We start from the raw sequence: 26,554 nt of genomic DNA on the forward strand, positions 1-26,554 counted from the left end.
ATTGGAGACAGTGCGATTGGCACAGGACAGAGCAGAGTTTAGGGCTGTTGTACATAGGGTCGCTATGAGTCGCAAGTGACTCAAAGGCACACAACAACAACAACAAGAACAACTCTTTTCTATAGGGTTGTTATGAGTTACAATCTGTTTTGATTTTGGTAGGCATATTTAATTTTGAGCATTCTCAGTGCTATTCCTGTGAGACTGTACTCTAAGTAAATCACCGTAAAGTATGCTATTGGATAAGTCTTCTTATTGGTAGGTGTCTTTAAGTTAGCGTTAACTAATATTAACTGTTTGTACAACAGAATTATATATTGTCCTGTCCTACTTCAGTGGCACAACCATTGCTGTGTTTGAGCCAATTGTTGTGGCCATAATATTAGCCCACCTCATTGATCATTCTCTTTTCCATTGGCTAAACATGATGCCTTTTTTCAGAGACTGGTCCCTCCTGACCATATGTCCTCATTAGTATACATGAGGCATAGTTCATAAGGAATTGCACTGCTAATCCAAAGACAGTGCTTCTCTGGAAGTTCCCATCCACTAGTGTTTCCTTCAGAGAAAGAAAGACAAAGTCAGAATAAAAACTGCTAATTTCTTGACTGCTTTGACCCAACACTTACTCATTTTTAATATCTGTGATTGTACTTGTCATGTCGATGAACAATGCCAAGCGTGCAATTACAAATTTTGGAAAGAAGGGGATACTGTACTAAATGTAACTCCTGATTCCCATCAAATGCATTCTACTCAGTGACAAAGAGCAACTAGGTTGTGAATAGATAAAAGAGTTTTGAGTTGTCACCCAATACCTTGCCAAAACATAATCTAGATAATTACTAGTTATTGAAAAGTTCTTAGTTGGAAGTCCAGGTGTTTGTACATGGGAGAAGCCTTTTAAAGGGAAACTTTTTAAATACACAATTATATGGGAGTAAAATGCTGCAAGACTCTTTATTCAACAAAATTGTTAAAATTTAAAAATACCTCATAATTTAAAACATGTTAACAGAAACATAAAAAGACCCCCATCCCTCAAATCACAGATCAAGTATTAGACAAACATGTTGTTGTTGTTATGTGCCATCGACTCATAGCGACCCTATGCACAGCAGCCCTAAACCCTGCTCTATCCTGCGCCAACCGCACTGCTTCCGACACACTCACCCCGATTACCCCAGTCACTGAATCAATCCATCTCATAGAGGGTCTTCCCCTCCTGCGCTGTCCCTCCACCCTCCCAAGCATGATAGATAACGAAAAAAGTAACAATAATTATAATTGGCACTGATCAATCAATGTAAAAGATCAGTTGGAGATTTTGGTAATTTATAGAGACACTTCATTACGTTTTGATTTTACATGAAAAGAATAACAAACCTGATTTTGTTTTGTCATTAGAGAGATACAGAATGGAACCAGAATACTAGCTGCATGAGTATAAATACAAGTAACTGTGTTTTATGTCACTTCACTATTTGAGAATTCAAACACAATACCAGCAAACCAGTTGTTTGTTGTGCAATTCACTTTGATCGATGGTCCTTGAACACTTATATCCCCTGATACTGTCCACAGCTAAGTAGCTCCCTGGATCCTCCTACATTGGAAAAGGGCTGGACTAGATGATAAAGTAAATCTATAAGGTTTTCAATTCCTGATTTTTTTAGAAACAATGTACCAGTCTTTTACTTGAAGTTGTCTCAGGGTACTCAAATCTCTAGCCTTCAGTTAGCAGTTAGCAGTTGAATGGTTTAACTGTCTGTAGTATCAGGGGTTACTGGAACATGATATACCTTAGATGTAATGCTGAATGTGTTTAGCTGATAACCAAATGATTAGTGGTTTGAATTCAATAGCTATATAGACAGTGTCCTCCTGTTAAGATTTACACAAACTCGGAAACACAATGAAAGATAGCTGTGAGATGGAACCAACTTGATGGCATTGCTTGCTATCAGTGGAGCACTGTTTATGATTTAGTCGCACAAGAGTCTTCCTTCAACATTATTTATAGAAACAAAGGACCCCAGGGAGCTCTGGTGGCCTAGTGGCAAGAAGCTGCACTGCAATCTCAGAGGTATGTGGTTTGAATCCACCAGATGCTCTGCTGGAGAAGGAGGGGCAATCTCCTCCTGTACCAGTCAGATCTGATTTGATGGTACACACACACACACACACACACACACACACACACACACAAAAGATAAATACGTTTTAAAAAGAAACAAAGGATCCAGAAGGGGTCATTTGGCAGAATCTCCTCACCTAGTGAGAGATGCTTATGTCAATGAATATATGTAATATAACACAGATGAGTCTCAGACAGAAGCTGAATTCCTGGACAAGAAAGCAGGCCTGAATAAAGTCTCAGATTTTCTTGGACTCTGTCCTTCTGGAAGGCGAAGATAAACTTACTATTTTTGCATCTATAGTGCCCACAAAAGGGTCTGGTATCAAGAGATAGATTAGTTACATGACCTCAGGGTTTTCTTTTACTTATCTTTGAACGCTTAAGAAAAAGAGAATTGGAGGTGGGCAGAATAATGAAAGGAGAACCCATCGAACCTTGATTTGCCAGCACTGGCTAAATCCTTCAGGCTATCACAAAGTTTTTCAATGATAGAATTAGCAACATTTTGCAATTATACTGTAGTAATTTATTTTACATGACTCTTCTAACCATTTTATTTTTTTTTTCTAACATCACATAACTGGGTTGTTGTTGTTGTTATGTGCCATTGAGTCACCTGCGACTCATAGTGACCATATGGACAATAGCTCTGAATCTGCCCTGTCCTGAGCCACACTCACTGACTCTAACAATACCTACTCCCTTTACCCTAGTTACTGTATCAATCCATTTTATCTGGGGTCTTTTTCTTCTGCGCTTTCCTTTCACCCTCCCGAGCATGATGTCATTCTCCATGTGGTCCTTCCTGGTTACATGCCCAAAGTATGTGAGACCAAGCTTCAAAATCTTAGCCTTCAGTGGAAAACTTTGTTTCACCCTCTCCAAGACAGACCTATTTGTTTTCTTGGCAGTCCATGGTTTCTTCAAGACTCTTCTCCAGCACCACAAATCAAAGGCAACAATTCTTCTGTCATCCTTAGTCATTGTCCAGCTATAGCAAGTAATTGTGAAGACCATGGCTTTGACCAGGCACATCCTAGTCTCTAAACTGACATTGTTGCTTCTTAGTATGTAACTGAATAGGACTATTCAAACATGAAGTATTTGTGGCCCTATTAAGGATCTAGTTAATGATATAAAAAAGATACATGGTAGCTTTAGATGGGACCATATAAATAAGACTTGTATGACACTATTGAAGGATTGGTCAATTTTACCACCCCGCTAGGCTTAAAATGAGCTGGCCTAGTGATGGATGAATGATAGCTCACAACATCAAGAAGACATAACAAAAGAGTGCACAATGTTCTTAGAATCTGAGATTGCTACGTAAACAAGAGAGAGATATCTGTGACAGAAGCAAGACAGAGACTAAAACAGTTGCTACAGTGTTGCTACAGTGGTGGTGGTGACAGCCAAGATAGTAGAGGAGCAGAGAGTAGCATGAGACAAAGTTATGGATTACACACCCACAGGGAGAAAGCTCTGTACTTGCTGACAGGATTAGAGAGCAGTCCCCATCAGCTTCAAACCTAAAAGCAGGGTATCCATAACCTAGTGTGCTCAGCTCATATTCATCACAGGTGAGCCCAGCTGAAATTTCAGAAAGATTTAGCTGAGAAACTGCTTGACTGAACCCAATGCAGTTGAACTCCAGCTTGTAGAATGAGAGCTACAGAAATGACTGTTATTTTAAGACACAAATTTTGGGGACTATAAACTAGCAAAAGCTAATTAATGATTTTTCCCCCCTCAAGTAAATGAAAAAAAAAAAAAAGACAAAACTGGAGCTCAGGGATTCTTCTTCTCCCCGCGCCCCCCCCAACACCTTTCCTTTTTTCTTATTGTAGAGTGTGTCGGGAGGAGTTGGCAGCTTTTAAACTGAAAATGATGCCAAAATGAAACTCACGTCTTCTTAAGGAATTGAATTTTATTATATTTTACACTGAAAATACAAGGGCTGCAGAAATCTTTAAATTGTGGAAGGGCTATTATCCCATTATCAGAACTTTAATATGAAAAAGAATAGGTTGAGAATTATCATGGTAAGTGGTCAAAATAAAGGCTGTTCTAGTAATTTTTAGTAAAGATCTGAGAACACAGTGTTCAGATAGAAAAGAAGCAAAAGACTCAAGATGTTTCTGAGACATTATTGCTTTAAATGAGCCGTGCCTGTCAGCAGACACCCGAGAGTTCATTTCCGTTCTGGTCATCACCCTTCAGCAGGATGATAGACAAGGTGGGGCACCCACAGGGGGGCTTGATCAGGAAGGAATAAGTTTGATAACATGCCACACAGCTTAAGCTAGAGACAGGGAAAACTTGGTGAGACTGATAACTGCTTTCAGCTACGTGAAGTGTTGTCATGTGAGAGAGGGATTAGATGTGGTCTTGTGTGGCCCAGCAGAACTAGAACCAATGACTTAAATCTTTCAGCACCCTGTATTTGGCTGTAAGGGTTGAAATTCTCTGATCAGAGCAATCCTAGCGGAAGCAGTCAAAAAGATTTCTAACAGCTCTACAGCTTTAAATTTTTGAAGCAGTAAGTTCAATGAAGAGGCAAGTATTTTATGCCAAGGAGGGCTTGCTTGGGTTTGTGATATTTTTCTCGGTAAGTTGACTTTCTGCTGTTTACTCAGTGAATAGATTAGAAGAATGCAAACTAGGTACCCCCCACCCCACAAGAAATAAATATCATTCTCATTATCAAAAGAACTAATTGCCAAATGAACAAATAAATCTATCTTCGAGGAAACATAACCAATGTGCTCCTTAGAGGTGAGGGTGGTGAAACTTCTCACTTGCTTTGGGCATGTTAACTCGAGGCACCAGTCTTTGCAAAAGAGACAATATGCTGAGAAAGGTGGATTCAGTAAAGGAGAGGAAGACCCTCAATGAGTTACATTGCTATCAGTTCTTGTAGACTAGAAGGTACATAACAAAACCAAAACTTGTAAAGTAGTCAAATATTTTAATGACACCAACATTCTTTTGGGTGAATTAGCTGAAACAGTGCTGGTGTGTGCTGTTGAGTCAGAACTGAGCCACAGCTGACCTTCCAGTGGCTTTTCATAGGGAACTAGTGGCTCAGGAGGAGATTGCCCATTCTCCTATGGAACAGCTAGTGGATTCGAACTGCATGCCTTCAGGATTACAGCACTGCTTCTTACCACCAGTCTAATAGATCTACCGAAATTAACATTAGGAAGAAAAAGATATTACTCTTTTTTACTAAAAATCCCCAAATCCCTACATGTTAATATCTAAAAAGTTTCTCATTTCAAAATTATCTTTGTCTTTCCTAACTCTTCACACTTGCAGTCTCTTCCACATAGTTAAGTCCTTAACAAATATTGCCTTATTTTCTAACCAATTTAGTGTCAAAATTTATGAAGCGACTTACTATTACTTAATACTATAACACAAAAAGTTTTCTTCTCAAAACTTTAATGACTTTTTATCTTCTCAACTAAATTTTCACTTCGTTTTAAACAAAAAAAATAAAAAATGCCAATTGGCAGTATCATGATAGATGAAGAAAAGATTGAGTTTATTAACAATTTCATCTTATTCAGATCCACAATCAACACTGTTGTCATCAGCAATCAGAAAACCAAAAGACAATTTGCATTGGAAAAGTCTGCTGTCACTCCAGAGGACTGAAGAACAATGATGTCAGTCTAGAGACTGAGGTAAGCAAGATCTAGGCTATGGTCTTTGTAATTGCTTACTGTGTATCGAGAGATTGACAATGAATAAAGGTGACAGAAGAATTGATGCTTTTGATTTGTGGGGCTGGTGATAAATATTCAACATATACCATGGTCTTCCAAGAGAACAAACAAATCTGTCCTGAAGAGGATGAAAGCAGATTGCTCCTTGTAAGCAAGGATTTTGACATTCTACCTCCCACACATTGGCCATGTTATCAGGAGAGCTGATCCTTGCAAAGGACATCATGCTTAAAAGGTTAGAAGGTCAGTGCAGAAGAGGGAGATCTGGATGAGATTGATTGGCACGGTGACTGTGGCAATCAGGTGTGTCATAGAGGATGAGGTTGGCGCAGAATTGGGCAAAGTTCAGAGCCATTGGTCATAGGGTTTCTATAAATCATAGTAGACTAAATAGCACAAAACAACAACAGAACAACAACTACATTCTATTAAGTATTGTAGAGTTACTGGGTGGTGGTTGTTGTTCATTGTCATCAAACCGAGCACGATTCATAGTGACTGTATGAACAAAAGACCTAATGCCTTTCCATAACTATCTTTATTTCTCCAAGTTCATAGAGTTTCCAAAGGCATGTGATTTAGAAAGTGGATGCCACTCCTGCTTCCAAACCTGTTTTACAACTGGGAGCTCCACTCAACACTGTGCACACTGGGAAACCATTCTGGTATATGATACCCCAATGGCACAAGGTTCAGCATCATGGCAACCCCAGGATACTTCACACTGCACATTGACAAAGTGTGATGTACAAAGCAGAAGAGTGTTCCTCCAGCTATAACAGCACTAGTTTCACTTAGCAGTGGTTAAGTGTCATCAAGGAGAATACGACTTAGAGTAAGTTTTGCACAAAAGATCTGACCTCAAGATACACTTGAACATTTTTCTTCATAAATCATGAAATTATTGCATAAGCAGAGACTATCAACACCCATAGAGCTACTTATTAAATGAATAAAGTAATATATCTATCATTATATTTTCAAAAGTTTCACACTCTGTCCTATAGAATGGTAGTCACCACAGAGAATGGAAAAGTATTTTAAGGTCCACTTGCTCTTTAATTGCTTGTAATGTAGTTTGGTAGAGAGAAGACAATGAAATTATTACGTTCTAATGTACATGATGTTGCAAAGAAGCATGTAAGCAAGTAGAGAGACTTGGGATGCTTAATAAATTGGTTGTGAAGAAGGGAAGAATAGAAGCTTCCATGAATTTTCTATGAAAATTCCAGGAATTTGGATAGTTTGAGCAAAATGAAGGAATTGTAAGTCACACAACGTTGAGGGACACTACTAAAGGAAGACGATGTGGTGATCGGTGCTTATAGCACCAGGACAGTTCTGTTCAGTCCTATAGTGTTACTGTCAGTTGGAATTGACTTGAGGCAGTAATTTAATTTTAGGTTTTAGTGAGGAAAATGAATCAGAAAAGTCGGTGTATGTGTGGATAAAGGATATTGTTTTGAAAAAAAACACTTCACAAAAATAATTTCAATACTAATTGTTTTTTTTTCACGAATAGAAAGAAAACAATTGTGAATCTACGAAAACTGGTCAAAACCAAAACTAGTATTCAACATTTGTTTTGCATGGAGCCATTAAAGAAGCAGGAAGCACCACAAGCCATGAGACAGCCAGGTTTCACCTGGGGAACTACATTCAGTATCTCAGCACCAGGTCTTCATAGCTTTGAATTATGGCCATGAACACTTTATGCTTGTTTATTTTTAGGATTTATATGTTGTACTATCTGATTTGACAGGTTATTGATTTTTCAGTCTGAGAATTCTCACATTTTTCCTCATATGGATGCAACCGTGATAATTATTTCTCTGTTCATGCTGTTTTAAGTTTCAGAAAGGCTCCAAAGAAATTAGTAAATCCTTCACTATCTGAAAGCAGGGTGCTGTTAGTCACTGGCTGGACTGACTACCCGTGACTATATGCTTACCAAAATGACATCTTAACAGGGCGTGTTCCACTTCCATAATCACTGGTACATCTGAGCTCCTTGCTGCTATTATTGTTTTAATACTACTCACTGAGAATTTCCCTCATTATCATTAACTCTCAAATATATTAAACATAATATATTTTTCTAATAATTATTTCTACCTGATGATATGTCCAAATAAGTCAAAGTATTACTATCCTCACTTTCAAGGAATATTCTAGTTTTATTTCTTCTAAGGCTGATGGGCATACTATACACTTAAAAAACAACAAAAAAACACCAACAAAACACATCACATTTCCCCCAGATTTAACCTCTGGCTAACTCTAAAATACCATAATGTCTCATCTCTAAGCTCAATTCTTCTTGTTGTTATGCACTGGTGGTCAATTAGGAACCAACTCATAGCTGACTCTCCAGTGGGTTTTCAGAAGCTGTAAATCACATAGGAGATTTATTTGACAGAGAGGCTGGTATATATGCAAACCATATCCCATTGGATTGGAGTGCAACTCTTCACCACTAAGCTACCAAAAGTCAAGGAAAATGAAGTTCCCCTCAGTCATAAAGCTAGGGAAACCAGCTCCTACTTTATTAGTCTGTGTGTTCTGTGAAGTATTTTAAGAGTTAATTTCAGTTTGAATGCCTTTCCTGATATTCACTACTGTAAAGGTCATCTCTCTAGAAGTAGATAGCTGTCAAATAATGTAAAGCATCACAGTGTTTCCCTGAAGTCTGAATACGTTATTGTATAAGGAACTGATACAATGTGAGGGTAGCCAAGTCTGATTTCTACTTGCTTCATAAAGAGGAACTTTCCTCATAAAAAACCCCCCCTATAGCACTATACAAATACCTATATGATCAAACATGCCACTTACATATTTTTGCACCTAATTTTGCAAATCATTGGGCCCAATGTTTGTTGCAACTTGACCCACAGATCTTACTCACAACTGTGAGGTTTATTAGGGAAATAAATGGAGGGGTGAGGAAGGCAAAGAATATCCAACAGTGCAAGTCCTGGTATAGTTCCAAGCCAGACAGGCACAGTTCCTCACTTAATGAAAGTCCTGATTCAGTTCAACAGCACAAATGCAAAAAGCCTCTGGTTTTCTCAGTCGTCTGACAAACTTTATCTCAGAGCAGTTACAAGTCAGCTTTTTCTTCAATTATCCAGAAAACAAAATCTTTAACTGTGGTTCCATCTGCAGGGTTCCTTTAGTTACACTTTGCCACAATCTCTTTACAGCTGTGCCACAGTCTCTTCACCCTCTCTCCACCACTGTCTCTCACAGTATCTTTACCATCGCCTCACAATGGAAGGCACTTTCTTATATTGCCCCCACAGCTGTTGATGATTTACAAGAACATGTGTCCACAGTTAATGTAGTTGGAAAACAGGCCTCCTTCCCCCAACAAGGCTAATGCAATGGCTAGAAGAGCCAATATTCAAGGGTTCTAACAACCCAGTTACCAGAACAGGCAGTGAAACAAGATCTAGGTGTGCAGGAAATGCACACTTTTATCACAAGTACTTTATCACAGTAAAATCACCTCTGATGGTGTTCACAGACAACCAGGTCAGCCTGAATAATGTAGGCCAGCTGATCTGTGTGCGGTCTGTGAATATCCCACAATACCCAGGGCTTTCTGGCAATGCTGACTAACAGGGCAAAATTTGACTCTTGAAAGGATCCATAAATGTGTGGCAAGAAAAAAAAAAGGAAAACACAATTTCTGGAGCTCAACTAATGAGGAATCATGGTAGTCACTGTATATTGCAAGACAAAATTTGTATGTAGGTTTTGTCCTTCAGTCTTGAATGGATTCAGGGATGTACACTCTGCTTTTATTGATTGCTGCTCAAGTGGCTGCTTGGTGGGAAGGTAAGAATTTATGATTGAAGATTTTCCCCTTATTGAAATCTCAGTAAGAAATTTTCTTTCAAGAATAGTATCATAGTGGAATGTATTAAAGGAAGACATTTGCCACTGGTTGGGTGTCAATAGGGATTTTTTGTCAAAGAGTTGGAAAAGTAATTTCAAAGACTTCTGATATTTAAAAGTATTATTTTTCCAATAGAATTTTTAAAAGATCTGCTTTTGATAGTATAATAATTTTTTTCTTTAACTATGTCTTAAATCAGAGCTTTTTCCTCTCACCTTACTGCATTTCATTTTCAGAACAATGTCTGATTATAAGTTAGATCCTTTCAGTGTTAGGTCAGCCAGTCACCATAATTTTGCTGGTTTCTTTACTTTTCTGGTCCAATGTGTTATGTTAATTGCTTCAGGAGTCACACTTTTCCCAACATAGCTATAATTAATTGAGAAGACAAGGCCTGGATAACCAAAGCAAAATCACTTCTTGTCCAGAGTAATTCCCCCCTCAGGATTTTCCCCGAGTGTTTCTAATTAGAGGAAAATGAACATGCACATCAGGTGCACCCACATCTGACTGCCAAAAGTTTCTTTAAAATTACTTCATTTACTTCAAATTTTAATTTATAAAATGACTTTAATTAAGATCATGTATAGTTCTATGTGGCAATGGTTTTGTTAACTACCTTATAAATTTAAAGAGAAAAATCAACATGCATTTCATATTTAATGTAAACTAAACATAATAGTATATAATCTGATTTCCCATAGCATTGAATTAAGGTTTAACACAGAAATATAATACAAACATGGTTCCTAAAGTGATATATTTAAAGTTGGGAATAAATCCAAACAATCTTTAATTTTTAAATTACCCATAGCCTAGATATTACGATTAATTGGAAGTAAACATGAAAATGATACTTGCCTGATATGTTTACCTAAAGCCTGTATGAAGTGTTGATGAGCATATATGCTGTTATTGCTGTTGATAGGGGTCATCACCATTCTGGTCTCTGAAGACAAGTCTAGCTGTTTCCAAGATAGATTTATTTTGCTTTTTAGAAAGAAAGTCAGTGGTTAAATATTCACTAACATCTCAATTCAAAGCAATCAAGACTTCTTAACTCTTTCTTGTTAATTTTCCAACTTTTACATGCCTTTGAAGCAACTGAAAACTACCATAGCTTGACTCACATCCTTGCTCTATATACTTTAACGAGGCATTTGTCTGTATATTTTCTCCAAAGCAATATGTTGTTATCATTCTTGAGTGCTTCTTTCATGGGTATCAATTGTGAATCTAAGTAAAATGAAATCCTTGACAACTTCAATCTTTTCTCCATTTTTCAGGAAGTTGCCTATTGGCACAATTATGAGAATATTTGTTTCTTTGCATTGAAGTATAATCAATACTGAAGTGTATAATCTTCTGTAAGAGCTGCTTTCAGCAAGCAAGGTTGTGCCATCTGCTCAAGTGTCATTTCTAACCATTTAATTTCCATAGTTTATGATTACTGGGGTATCAATAAAAACACTGATACAAATATTCTCTTTTGAGAATATTGAGCAACTGGTGGTGTTTTGAAATGAGCGAAAAAAAAAAAAAGACACTAAAAAAACCACAGGGCTTTATCTGAAAAATAACTGTTTTGTACAGATTGACAAAGAAGAGTTTTAATTGTCAAACTGCTGCAGGTCTGCTTTATTCCAGATACTTGCTCTTCAGACTAACTGGGCCTAATTCAGAAGTCTTCCCAGCACACTTTCAGAGTAGTTGTGTGAAATACTCATCACTTTTGGTCAGAATTTCCTGTGTCTATTTCCAAATGTGATAAACATAAATATTTATAAGCTCAAGAAAGTGTACCTGAGCAATTGTATGGTAACTTTTGGAATTTTAGAAGAATTATTTATTAAGACTTGAAAAAAGGGAGCTATGATTGCCTAGTGGTAAGAAGCCATACTGCAATGGCAAAGGAAGGTGGTTCGAATCCACCAACTGCTCCACAGGAGACAGATGGGCAATCTCCTGTCAGAAGCAATTTACTGCTTCTGAAAACCTGCTGGAGGGTCAGCTATGAGTCTGTTCTTACTCAATGGCACACAAGAACAACAACAACAACACTAATACCATTAAGGAACTCTGGTGGCTTGGAGGTAAAGAATTGCACTGCCAACTCAAAGACACCCTGTTTGAAACCACCAGTCATTCTGTGAAAGAAATATTGATAGTCTTATTTATTGCTTCTGAATCCCGCCAGAGGGTCAAGTATGAGTCAGTTTTTACATGATGGTACAAGGATAGTATTCATTAAATATATGGTCAGTAGAGAGAAGACGGATATAAGATGGATTGACAGAGTGGTTGCAACAATGGCCTCAGACATAACAATGATTGTGAGGATAGTGCAGGGTTAGGTATGTGGGATTCTATAGTATGTGAGATCACTGTAAGAAACAGTTTAAGGCAACTAACAACACTGTAACAGCTACAATATGCATTTAGCTCTAGTATCGCTCGGTTGCTAACCTAAATATCAGCAGTTCTGACCTACCAGGTCCTCTACAGGAAAAAGTACCTAGCAATTTGTTCCCAGAATATAACCTAGGAAAACGTGCAGTGCAGCTCTACACTGACATTGAAGGCTACAAGATGTCAAAGTCAGAGTTGACTGGGAAATATCCAACTACAATAATAACAAAATGTGTTAACTGACATGATTTAATACTGGCTGCCATAAATTATAATCATAGTGAATATGTGTATTTTAAGAGGATACAACCCCCTTTTTTAAGATATAACAGATATATACTCTGAAGTTGATGTAGATTGCTTTTCCTAAGTCATATACTTAATGGAAATATATTTGGATATGTGGGAGGAACAAGAGGTGTGATATAAAATAAAAAAATATTGAGATAAACGTGAAATCTAGATTTTATTTTCAGCTGTAAATTTGGACAAAACATTCCTTATCATGAATTAATTTGGGGTTTTTTTTTGGTGCAAACTGCTTTAATTTGAGAGAGACTTAGTTTCCTATATTTATGAATTTCAAAGAAAATAAGTAGATTAAATTCTCTTATCACAAAAGTTCTTCTTAAGGCTAAAAATTTTTAATTTTATGAATATTAACTTCATGATTCAGCCTATATAACTTTTTATACTTGAAAGTATGTTCTTCTCATTGTTTCTTTATAATATTAAATAAAATGTCATCTCTTTCCTAAATTTGGTCATGAAGGTTTGGCTTTCAGTACAGGCTCATAAAATTAGTCTAGCTCTGATAGAAAATTGATGCCACTGGATTGTGGTGAATTGATTATTTCATGGACTTTCAAAAGAAAAACAAATCTATCTTTGAAAAAGTGAAATCAAGGTGTGCCTTACAGGCAAAAATCACAAAATTTCGTCTTACATACTTTAGGCATGTTATCTGAAGGGTGCAATCCTAGGAAAAGTGATGCTATACTGGGAAAGAAAGAAGGTTAGTGAAAGAGAGGAAACCTCTAACAAAGTAGATGAACATGGTGACTGTAAAAAATGGGCTTGAGCATAGCATATACTGTGAGCATGGCCTATTGTAGGCAATTATTTGATATGTTAGTAGAGTAATAATTATTTATAGTTGACTCAATGACACTTAACAACAGTCCTAATACTAAGACAATATTCAACAGCCAAATACTCTAGTGGTTGAAGCCAGCTTATTGATATAACACAGAAAACAGGATATCAGAATAACTTGTGTATTACCCTTTTTAGTATATGAAAATTGTCCATTTTCCTACAACAAACCTTCCAGTATGATTTGTTGTAGTCAGAGACAGAAATGTCATCTGGCCTGAGCAAGAACTTCTTACCTATTTAAGCTCCCTCATTTTTTGTTTCTTCTCCAAGAGAGTCAAAGGAAATTTTGGCCTATATAACCTACACATGTATAAATACACATGTATTTTCCCTACCGTTAAAACTATCACACCGTTAATGAGTTGCACTGACTCATAGCTAACCTTCCAGTGCATTTCAGACTTGTAAATGTTATAGGAGTAGATTGCCAATTAATTACCTGCAGAACCACTGGTGGATTCAACTGTCAGAGAGTCTTAGCCTTTGAATTAGCGGAGCTACTCCCTACAGCTAGGCCCAGAACCAATTGTGGAACAGACCACCAATTTCTCATATGCAAGTTCAAGCTGAAGCAGAGGAAAATGAAACCGAATCCACGGGAACCAAAATATAACTTTGAGTCTATCCCACCTAAATTTCAGAACCATCTCAAGAACAGGTTTGAGGCCTTTAATACGAATGAGCAAAGACCAGATGAGTTGTGGGAAGATATCAAGGTATCACCCAAGAAGAGTGCAAATGTTCATTACAAAGACAGAAGAGGAAGAAAATACCAAAAGGAATGTCAGAAGGAACTTTGAAGATTGCACTGGAGCACAGAGAAGCCAAAGCACAAGGAAGAATTCAAGATACTAAAGAGCTGAACAGAAGATTTCAAAAGGCAGCGCGGGTTGACAAAGTAAAATATTACAATGAAATGTGCAAGGAGCTGGAGTCAGAAAACCAAAAGGGTACAACCCGCTCAGCATTTCTTAAGCTCAAGGAACTGAAGAACAAATTCAAACCTCGAGTTGCTATAATCAAGGATGCTTTAGGCAGAGTATTAAACGATCCAGGAAGTATCAAAAGAAGATGGAAAGAATATACTGAGTCATTGTATCAAAAGGAATTGGCAGACACAGAAGAATTTAACAAAGCAACATATAGCAAGAGCCTATGGTAATTAAGGAAGAAGTTCACGCTGCTTTGAAGGAAATAGCAAAAAATAAGGCCCCAGAATAGATGGTATACCAATTGACATATTTCAGCTAACAGATGTTGCCCTGGATGTGCTCACCAAGTTGTGCCAAGAAATCTGGAGAACAACCACTTGGCCAACTTACTGGAAGAGATCTATATTTGTTCCCATCCCAAAGAAAGGTGTCCCAACAGAGTGTGGAAACTATAGAACAATATAGTTGATTTCACATGCAAGCAGGATTCTGCTGAAGATTATCCAAAAACGACTGGAACAGCACATCAGCAGAGAACTACCAGAAGTCCAGGCTGGGTTTAGAAGTCGTTGTGTTACTAGGGATATTATAGCTAATGTTAGATGGATCTAAGCTGAAAGCAGGGAGTACCAGAAGAATATCTATCTGTGCTTCATTGATTATGCAAAGGCGTTTGACTGTGTGGACCATAACAAACTGTAGCTGACTCTCAGAAGAATGGGAATCCCAAAACACTTGATCATGCCAATGTGAAACTTATACTTGAATCAAGAAGCAGTCGTCAGAACAGAGCAAGGAAACACTGCATGGCTCATAATTGAGAATGGTGTATGCTAGAAATGTGTCCTGTCTCCATACCTTTACAGCCTGTATGCAGAACAGATCATCCGGGTGGCTGGGCTCTATGAGGAGAAATGTGGCATCTGGATTGGTGGAAGATCTATCAACAATCTGTGTTATGCAGATGACACAACCCTACTTGCTGAAACTGAGGAGGACCTGAAGCTCTTGCTGCTGAGGGTCAAGAACTGCAGCTCCAATATGAATTGAGGCTCAATGTCAAGAAGACAAAGATTCTCACCACTGGGCCAATTGGCAGCATCAGGATGGATGGTGAAGAGATTGAGATTGTTCACAACTTTAGTCTGCTTGGCTCCACAATCAACACTCTTGGCACCAGCAGCCAGGAAATTAAAAGATGTATTGTGATGGGAAAGTCTGCTGTTAGGGACCTCTCTAAAGTAGTGAAGAGCAACGGTGTGTCTCTGGAGACTAAGGTGCGTCTGGTATAGGCCATGGTCTTTGCAATCACTTGTTATGCGTCAGAGAGCTGGACAATGACCAGGGAGGACAAAATGATAATTGATGCTTTTGAGCTTTGGTGTTGGAGAAGAGTGTTGAGGGTACCCATGCACTGCTAAGAAAACAAACAGATTCATTCTGGAGAGTGTTAAACCGGGCTGCTCCTTGGAGGCAAGGATTCTGAGACTTCTTCTGACATACTTTGGTCATATTGTAAGGAGAGAACGGTCCTAGGAGAAGGACATCATACTTGGGAAGGTGGAGGGCAGGGCAGGAGGGGAAGGCCCTCTGAGAGGTGGATTGATTCAGTGATTGGGGCAATTGGGATGAGTGTTTTGGAGGCAACGAGATTGGCACAGGCCAGAGCAGAGTTAGGGCTGTTGTACATAGGTTCGCTATGAGTCACAAGCGACTCGATGGCGCATAACAACAACAACAACAACAACAACAACAACACTCCCTACAGCTAGGTCAGAAGAGCTCCATCTTTCATTAATAAGAAAAGGGAGGCTCTGGTGGCACAGTCCTTAGGGAGTTGCTGAAATTCTGTTAACTGAAACTCTGTGCCTCTCTGATAGCTCAAGCTCTATGGAAGAAAGGTGGGCAGGCTCCTTTTGTGCAATTTACAGCATCAGAAATCTACTGGAAAGTCCCTAGAATCAGTTCTAATTTAATGACAGTGAAAGAGGGAGAAAGTAGAATGGAGTATTTATAGGCATTGTGTATACTCATTTCTGTGATTATGATTAAGAACTCCCTTAGTATACAGATTATTTACCAGAATTTGCAGCTGCATGCTTTTCTGTAATTCATAGCAAAATACCCAGGTTAGTTTGTAGATTAGCTTTTGATATGGAGCAATCAAGAAAAAGTGGAGCTTCTTCTTTCTCACTCTTAGTCACCAGAGAACAGGGATTCTAAGGACAAGTAGCATTCCTTACTCATATATGATTTCCTTACTTCAAGTCCACTGAGAATGTCCAAGCATTCAAATCACAGGCAAGTATTGTGAGATTATTAGTTTTCTTGGTATGTACATTGGGAATTATTTTCCTTTAAAAGGTATACTTCCCATTTATGCTCTCAAAGTTGTATGTTTCCATGGAAAGATGTTGCATTAAAGTGAATACTTTTACTACATATGTTTAATATAGAAATAATGTCATTTTTTTCTTTATAAAGAGGATTAGGTTTCAAAAGCTTCACTCACTCACTTAGTCACTCACTCACTCACTCACTCACTCACTCACAGCCTTTGAGTTAGAATCCACTCATAATTTACCCTGTAATAGGTTTTCAAGCTGTAAATCACATGGAAGAAGACTGCTTATTTTTCTACCAAGCAGCCTATGGTGGATTTGAACCAGCAGATATGCAACCCATGGTTTAACAGTGCATATCCTTGTGGACTATACCACCAAAGCTCTCTTTACAGAGCTTAGTTATAGTAAATACTTAATTGTTTAAATTTTTTCAACACTGCAAGTTAGAAATAAAGCAGGTATAATGAATAGAAGAGTCAAGAAAATGTTAGCTTTGCAGTGACACTACAGTTATTTTGTTTTATCTTAATTTTTAATGAGCCATTGACTATCTGATCATGTTTGGTGATGTCCATGGCTAAGTTTTCTATTGAATTTCTGCTTTTTTTTGCTTGTCATTTTAAAAGTATCAGAATGATGAATTCTCTTCTTTAACCTCAAGCGTTCTTAATCCATTTCTTTGGAGAAATAGAAGGCAACATCCTTATATTGTTGCAAAAGATGATCTAACCTACCATTTTCCTGGGAAATGCTATTTTAAAATGCTTTCTTGTTCTTCAGCTGCCCACTTTGATTTATCTCCTTTTCACCTTCAAAGTTTCTGTGTCTTTCTCCTCATCTGCCTCTGTGTCAGCACAGCGCTGTCACCAGAACCTGTATCATCATTCTTTTTCCCAACCCGTGTGTCTAGGTCTGACCTCTGCCTCCCCCATGCTGTGGTCTTTGTTAAGCATTTCAAGATCAAATTAAATTTCATGACATGATCCCTCTGGTATTGGAAAAAATATACCTGGTTAGGAGGTACGTAATTTTGAACAACATTTCAACTTGACAGCAATCTATGTGTGATTTAGCTAGTGTTATTTCTCCCTAAAGAAAATAAAGTGATTCTATAATTATGAAATAATTTACCTCACAAGAGAGTAATAATAGAATCATTGTGTTGAGAGGGGACAGCAAGTTCACCTCCTGTCCTTTGAGTGGAATTCCTTCTTAAAAATACCTAAAAAGAAAGATTTCACAATCTGTTCTGTCAACACACACAGTGTTTTATGCTACGTGCCCCCCTCAGCAGTAGAGAGCATGTTTTCTGTGCCGTTTTGTGCTCACTCACTGCCAGTAGTTTCAAACTCCTAGTGATCCACTATCAGGTTTTCAAAACTATAAATATTAAGAAAAGGCTACCAGTTTTTCTTGGAAAGAACTACTAATGCCTAAAGTACTAGGTGTGTCTTAAGAGTATGAGAAGTAAGAAGACTCACTTTGTGCTGTGGTATTTGATTTGTTGTGTCAATTACTGTGACTTTGAAACAGACCTCCCCCATAATTAGGTTCTTATTATTCCATAGTTTACAGGAGGGACCAACAGTTCAGTACTAGAGAAGGAAATACTATTTCATAATAATTTCTGAATCTTTTTCTCTCCAAGTCATCTCTTCCCCTCTTGATCCTCTAACACAGCCTCATACAATACATACACTTGAAATTCATGGATTTAAGTACACGGCCCCAAAATATGTGTCAACTTGGCTACATTTTCATTAATATATAAGTATTCTATGTGCTATAAACCCAGACTTCTTCGGTGTCAGTGAAGCAGGATTAGAAGTAGTTATGATGATACCTAGTCCTTTCCCATGATGCAATCTGAGATATGACTGGTCAATCAGTGGTAATGGGTTTAGGGTGGGATGTAACATACTGAATTAGATCACTGATCTGATAAAAGGGTGAATCCCTGGAGTGTGGTCTGTAGCACCTTTTGTATCATGGGGATAAAAGGAAAGGAAGCAGAGAAGCAGATCACTTCGGTACCACTAAGAAATCCAATAGTGGAACATTTCCTTTGGTGCAAGATTTCTTTGTTGGGTCTTATCAACACAAGAAAAGGAAAAGACACGATTACTGCTAAAGAATGCTGAATTATAGATGTTGAAGGAAACACAGATCTTCTTCCAGAAGAGACTCAGAGAGAAAACTTTCTCCTAGAACTACACCCCAAATCTGGATTTCTAGCTTTCTAGACTGAAAGAGAATAAACTTTTGTTAAAGCCATTCACTTATGGTGTCTGTAATAGCAGTGCCAGATAACTAAAACATTGAACAAGTTATCCAAGAAGCCAGTTAGTATGAAGAAGTATGTGACATTGAAGGAAGGCTTATTTAATAACCTGTGATATATTGAGGAAACAACTTTAGTTCTTGAAAGTGAAGCAGAATTGAAGCACTTACTGATGTATATATTAAGTCTCAACTAAGAAAAAGACATATCCTCATAATAATTAGACTAGTAAATGACATAATAATAAATGTACAAAAGACTGAAATTGTCAAGACCATCAAAGCTCCTTAAAGGAAACAATTATCCTCATAATAATTGAACTAATTAATGACATCATGATAAATGATTAATGGAGAAAAGACAAATTGTCGAGGATTATTTTGCCTGGGACCACAATCAATACTAATAGAAGCAGCAGTCTACAAATCAAATGACATATTGTTGTTGTTGTTCTTATGTGCTGTCGAGTCGCTTGTGACTCATAGTGACCCTGTCTATGAAGAACAGCCTTAAACCCTGCTCTCTCCTGTGCCAATCGCACTGTCTCTGACACACCCCTATTACCCCAGTCACTAAATCAATCCACCTCATAGAGGGTCTTTCCCTCCTGTGCTGTCTCTCTACCCTCCCAAGCATGATGTCCCTCTCTAAGGACTGGTCCCTCCTTGTAACATGTCCAAAGTATGTCAGACGATGCCTCAGAATCCTTGCGTCCAAGGAGCAGCCCAGTTTAACCCTCTCCAGAATTAATCTGTTTTCTTAGCAGTCCATGGTACATTCAATACTCCTCTCCAGCACCACAGCTCAAAGGCATCAATTCTCCTTTTATTCTCCCTAGTCATTGTCTAACTCTCTGATGTGTAATGACTTATTGCAGAGACTATGACCTATATCAAGCACACTTTAGTCTCCAAAGTGACACCATTGCTCTTCAGTACTTTGAAGAGGTCCCTAACAGCAGACTTTCCCATTGCAATATGTCTTTTAATTTCCTGACTGCTGGTGCCAAGAGTGTTGACTGTGGAGCCAAGCAAACTAAAACTGTGAACAATCTCAATCTCTTCACTATTCATCCTGATGCTGCCAATTAGCCCAGAGGTGATAATCTCTGTCTTCTTGATACCGAGCCTCAATTATATTGAAGGCTGCAGTCCTTGACCCTCTGCAGCAAGTGCTTCAGGTCCTCTTCAGTTTCAGCAAGCAGGGTTGTGTTATGGGCATAACGCAGATTGTTGATGGATCTTCCACCAATACTGATGCCACACTTCTCATAGAGCCCAGCCTCCCAGATAATCTGCATATAGATTGAAAAGGTGTAGAGATAGGACACATCCCTGGCATACACCCTTCCCAATTTTGAATCATGCAGTGTTTCCTTGCTCTGTTCTGATGAATGCCTCCTGGTCCAATTACAGGTTTTTCATTAGTACGATCAAATGTTCTGGGATTCCCATTTTTTGCAAAGTCAGCCACAGTTTGTTATGATCCACACACTCAAACGCCTTTGCATAATCAATGAAACACAGATAGACATTCCTTTGGTATTTCCTGCTTTCAGCTAAGATCCATCTAACATTAGCTTAAATAACCCTAGTACCATCACCCAGTCTAAATCCAGCCTGGACTTCTGGGAGTTCTCTGCTGATGTGCCGTGATATATTATGTTTGGCAAATCCATTGCAAAGAATTTCTTTAGCATGTTAAAGAACAAGGATGCTGTTTTGAGGAGTAAGATCAACTTAAATAGTAGTATTTTCAAGATGCCTTCGAGTTTTGGTGCTGGAGAAGTCTTGAACATACCATGAACTGCCAAGAAAAGAAATTGGTCTATCTTGGAGAGGGTGAAACCAAGTCTTTCCTTGGAGGATAGGATTTTGAAGCTCTGCCTCACTTACTTTGGGCATGTGACCAGGAGAGATAGGTCCTTGGAGAAGGACATCATGCTTGGAAGGGTGGACGGACAGCGCAGGAGAGGGAGACCCGGATGATATGGACTGATACGTTGTCTGGGGCAATGGGGATTGGTGTGTTGGAATTAGTGAGATTGGCTCAGGACAGGGAAGAGTTCAGAGCTGCTGTACATTGGGTTCTATATGTTGCAGCTGACTAGATGGAACATACAATACAATGACAGGTTTGGAAGCAGGAGTGGCATCCACTTCCTAAATAACATGCCTCCAGAAATGCTATGAACTTTCATAAATGTCGATAGTTGAAGAGGAGCTTCAGGCCTTTTGTTTATAAGGTTGTTCTGAGTCGTGCTCGACTCGAAGACAACCATCATCAGCAACAATTACAACATATGCATGTGGAAGTTGGACAGAGAGTAGGAAAGGACAAAGAAAAAATAGAAATAATAAAATTTTGGTGTTATCAAAGACTATTGCATATATTATGGATGGCCAAGAAACCTAACAAATCTGTTTTGGAAGAAGTATAGTAAAAATTTTTCTTATTAACATTGGTGGTAAAAATTGTTACTTCCTTTGCACATGTTGTAATGTAGGAGTCCATCTCTGGAGAAAGATATTATGTGTTAGGTAAAGAAATGAATCAACAAAACGGAGGAACACCTTCAATGAAATGAATTGAAAAAAGGGCTACAATAATAAACTCAAATACAGAAGAAATTGTTAGGATGCCTAAGATTGAGAGGTAGTTCTGTTCATATACTGTTCACTGACATGTGAATATGTTTAACTGACTCTCTCCTAGGTTTTTACTCACTTTCATAGTGAGATTTTTTTTTTTCAGAATTCTATCTAAAATTCTTACTATCCCTGCTGTGCATATATTAATGCCTACCTCCCTTCTGGCTTAGCTGTGTTTTTTTTTAATTATTACTATCTGCCATGCTATATAATTTACTCCTTTATCATGTGTGTTGTTTCTCTAGTCCCTCTTTCCCCTCTATGGAGCTCTATGGAGTGACAGAGTCCATAGGGAGTTGCACTACTACCCCAAAGATGATGTCTCTGGTGGTTAGAATCCACTGTAGCTCGGGAGGAGATAAATGGGAAATGTTCTTTCATATGATTTACAGCCTCCTAAAAACCCACTTGAGGATCAACTGAGTCAACTCCTACACAACAACTAAGTTAAATTTGAGTCCCTTTTTTTAAGACTGTAAAGTGGACCAGAGAAAGGTTGTCTGCCTCTCAGGCATCTACCTTCTACTGCCAGTAACGTATTTCTGATATTCATATATGCTGTGTAAAATATCTTACCTGAGATTATACGTTGGAAGAAAAAAAATATCCTCTGCCAATCCTAAAGCTTAAGCACTCAGCTGCTACTCATAGATTAGTGGTTCAAATTACCCACTAAATCCACAAGTGAAAGATCTGGCACTCTTACCTATTAATGATTATAGCTTAGAAAACATAATGAGGTAGGTCTACTCTGTCATAGGGGGTCACTATGTGTCAAGACTGACTCTATGTTACCTAATAACAACAGCAAACTAAAACATCTGTATGTAAGTAAATAAAAACCATTTTAAAAGGTAAAATGCTGCAAAAAGTAATTTTCTAAGCTTTTGGGGATTTCTTTTTGGTTTATAATTTTTTTCATTTGATTGATTGGTTTTTTTAAGCACTGGTAATATAGTCATTAAGGTACGTTGCCTTATATGAAAGGACATGGGTTTTAGAGCCAGAGATATGCCAGACACATATTCCTGGTGTTAATGTTGGACTTTTTTCCAAAATGCTTGCATGTCATCTGAAGCTTTACAACTTTCATTCATAATATCAGTTTAGATTCCATGTCGATCGTTTGCTAAAAAGTAAAACAAAAACATCCTCAAAAGCCAAGCAAACTGGTGTTTGAAATTCAGGAAAACAAACATTTAAAGTATTTTTTAAAAAATAATAATTCTGAAAACTATTTTCTTTTAGATAGATAGAAGTGTTTTATACTAAAGCATTACTAGGGAAATATCAGGCAATATTATGGCAGAGTTTGACTCCCTGACCAAGTTACAGCCTTTATAACTACCATGGGCACATAGTTATGGAGTCCGGGATAGCAATGTGTAGCATATACATAATTATATGGTAAATACTGTCTAATAAGAATACTGTCTAATACTGTGAAATAAGAAAACTTAATTTTTGCCAGATTCTGGACCAAAATGTTATGATACATATCCTCGCTGTGACTCTGTACAAAGACCACTTTGCAAAACTCTGGGAATCAGGATATTTGTCCTTAAGAATATGAGAGTCTAAAGAGTTGAATGCTGCTAAATACAGCTTTGTTTAAGTGTATGAGATGTGACCCATGACAAGTGACAGCCTTCTGGAATTCAACTTCTTCCTCTACATAAAAGGAGGCGGTAGGACTCAAAACCCTTTAATGTTTAATTAAATTTAACTATATTCTGTTTTTTTTTTTAAAGTAGAAACTGAAACATTCCTTTTTTATTGGGGTTATTGACAGATTAAATAAGGATTATATTTAAATCACACAAAAGAGGCCAAGAAATGTACTTAAGGCTCAATAGTTGCTCTTAAGGCTATTTTATATAAACCTACTTAATCTGATCATAATGATATATCCAGACGAAAACCCAAATTCATTGCCAAAGTTGACTCTGACTCATGTTATTGTTCGTAAGTTATCATAAAAAATGCTTGATTCATAGTTATCCTATATACAACAGAATGAAATACTTTCCACCCCAGTGCCAACCTTACAATCTTTGTTTTGATTAAGCCGATAGTGGCTGTCTCTGAGTCAATCATGCTCATTGAAGTTCTTCTTCTCCTCCACTGGTAATCCTCTACTTTTCCAAAACTATAATTCTTTATGGAAGTAGATGTCTCATTTTGCTTCTGAAGAGTGACTAATGGGTTTGAACTGTAGGTTTTTAGATTAGTAACTGAGCATATTAACTCCTGACCCCCAGGGTTATTAAGGGTGTATCCATTCATTTAGTGTACATCCTGATTATTAGTTGCTGAATTAGATGCAGCGGAGTGGTTGCTTTTAATTAATTTCACATTGATTCTAATTCATTACACCCCCATGCTTCCAAAGCAGAACTGTTCCATGGGGTGTTTTGAAGGCTGTGGCATTTTGGAAACAAGTCTTGCAAGACACCTCTGGGTGTTTTTGAAGTGCCAACTATTTGTCTCATAGTTGAGCACTTAACTGTGTAAGTTACCCAGGAAAAGTTGAGTATTAGCTTTAAACATATTTTGGAAGAGATTTCAAGTTCAATCAGTGGACCTGCATCTATTTCTAGAAAGTAGTCCTCAGAACAGAACAAAGAAACACTGCATGGTGAAAATCAGGAAAAAGTGTGTGTTTGGGATGTATCCTGTCTCCATACTTTGTCAATCTATATGTGGAACAGATCATTCTGGACACTGGCCTTCATGAGAAGGAAAGCAGCATGAGGATTGAAGGAAAACTTTGCAACAACCTGCAATATGCAGATGACACAACCTTACTTGCCAAAACTGAGGAGGACCTGAAGCACTTACTACAGAAAGTCAAAGATTGTAGTCTTCAATATGGATTAAAGCTCAACATCAAGAAGACAAAGAATATCACCACTAGGCCAATGGGCAGCATTATGATAGATGAAGAAGAGACTGAGGTTGTTAATAATTACAGTTTGCTCAGCTCCACGATCAACACTCTTAGCAGCAGCAGTCAGGGAATCAAAAGATGAATTACACTGGAAAAATCTATTGTCAGGGACCTCTCCAGGGTACTGAGAAGTAACAATGTCAGTCTAAAGACTAAGGTGTGCTTCATCCAGGCCATAGTCTTCACAGTTACTTGCTATGCACAATAGAGCCAGTGACGAAGGATGACAGAAAAAGAATCAACATCTTTGAGATGTGGTACTGGAGTAGAGTATTGAACATAGCATGGAGCTCCAAGAAAACAAACAAGTCTATGGAGAAACTAAGTTTCTCTTTGTAGTTTTGTGCTGTTGAGTCACCAGTGACTCATGGCAACCCTATATACAACAACTCTGAAGGCTGTCCTGTCCTATGCCAGTCTCACTGACACTGACACCCCTACCCCATTGTCCCTGTTACTATATCAATCCATCTCATCCTGGGTCTTCCTATCCTGCACTGTCCCTCCACGCTTCTGAGAATAATGTTCTTCTCCAAGGATCAGTCTCTCCTGGTCATGTGCCCAAAGTATATGAGATAAACCTTCCAAATCCTAGCCTCCAAGGACAAACTTGGTTTCACCTTCTCTAAGACAGATATCTTTGTTTTCTTGGTGGCCCATGGTATGATCAAGCTCTTCTCCAGCACCACAACTGAAAGGCACCAATTCTTCTGTTACCCTTAATCATTGTCCAGCTCTCTGATGCATAGCAAGTAATTGTGACAATCAGGTCCTGGATCAGGTGTACCTTAGTCTCTAAACTGGCATCATTGCTTCTCAGTACTCTGGAGAAGTCCCTGACAGCAGACCCTCCCAGTGAAACTTAACTTTGAATTTCCTAATTGCTGATTCCAAGAGTGTTGCTTGTGAAACCGAACAAGCTGTAATTGTTAACAACCTCAGTCTCTTCTCCATCTATCATGGTACTGCCAGTTGGTCCAATGGTCAGAATCTTTGTCTTCTTGATGTTGAACTTCAATCCATATTAAAGTTTACAGTCCTTGATGGCTAGGATTTTGAAACTCCATCTCACATACTTTGAGCATGTGGCAAGAAAGGTCTGGTCTTCGGAGAAAAACATCATGCTCGTAAGTGTTGAGGGACAGCACAGGAGAGGAAGAACCCAGATGAGACAAACTGAGATAGCAACTGGGATAATGGGATTAGCTGTGCTGGAGTCTGAAAGGTTCAGGTAAGGCAGCCTTCAGAGCTGTTCTGCATAGAGTCCTTATGAGTCGCTAGTGACTCGATGGCACATAACAACAACAATAACAGACAAGCATGTGTTTTTTTCCTTATCCTAAGAATATGAAATTATCTAAAAGAAGTCATAAACTCTCTCAGATTTTGCAAATTCCTGTTGTACTTTCAATAGAATTAGAAATGGTTTTAGTTTATTAATTTTTAAAAATCTCTTCTGCTCTTTATTGTGTGAATAATTAAGCATGAACCATACAAAATTTTCAAACAAGGAAGTTCTTTGATCTTGGGAACTTCTTGATTCAATTCTAATTTCTTTATTTGCTTTTAAAGATGGTTACCTTCTTTTCTTTTACTTCTCTTGTTCTATATTTAGATTTTAATTCTCTCTTTATATTAGAAAAAGGATATTTCTAGGTGAGGTTGATGATATGTGTGCTTTAACCTTTTCATACTTTATTACGGTGAGAAGTGTGACAGTAGCAAAGAATAACTACGCAGCAAAGTCCCAAAGCTTCTTTGAAGTATATTTTGGAAGTGCCCCAAAGCTTATGAGGTTGAAAAGGGACAGGTTTGAAATCACAAATACCAACAAACATGTGCTACTTTGATACTAAGTAAGATGGTTTAGTAAATGCAATAAATAGCATGGAAACCTTTTTCTAGGTTTGTTTTTTCATTTATCGGGAAATATAAAGAGAAGTTTCAATAGTTCAGCTTTTTTTTTTTCTCCCACTATTAGATGATCACTGGGTTTGATATATTTCATACTAAATTGACTTCTTTCCATGTTGAGTTCTTTTTAATGAAA

This window comes from Elephantulus edwardii, unplaced genomic scaffold (assembly GCF_000299155.1).
Source record: "Elephantulus edwardii isolate Elephantulus edwardi_28Jun2011 unplaced genomic scaffold, EleEdw1.0 scaffold00013, whole genome shotgun sequence".
Classification (NCBI taxonomy): domain Eukaryota; kingdom Metazoa; phylum Chordata; class Mammalia; order Macroscelidea; family Macroscelididae; genus Elephantulus; species Elephantulus edwardii.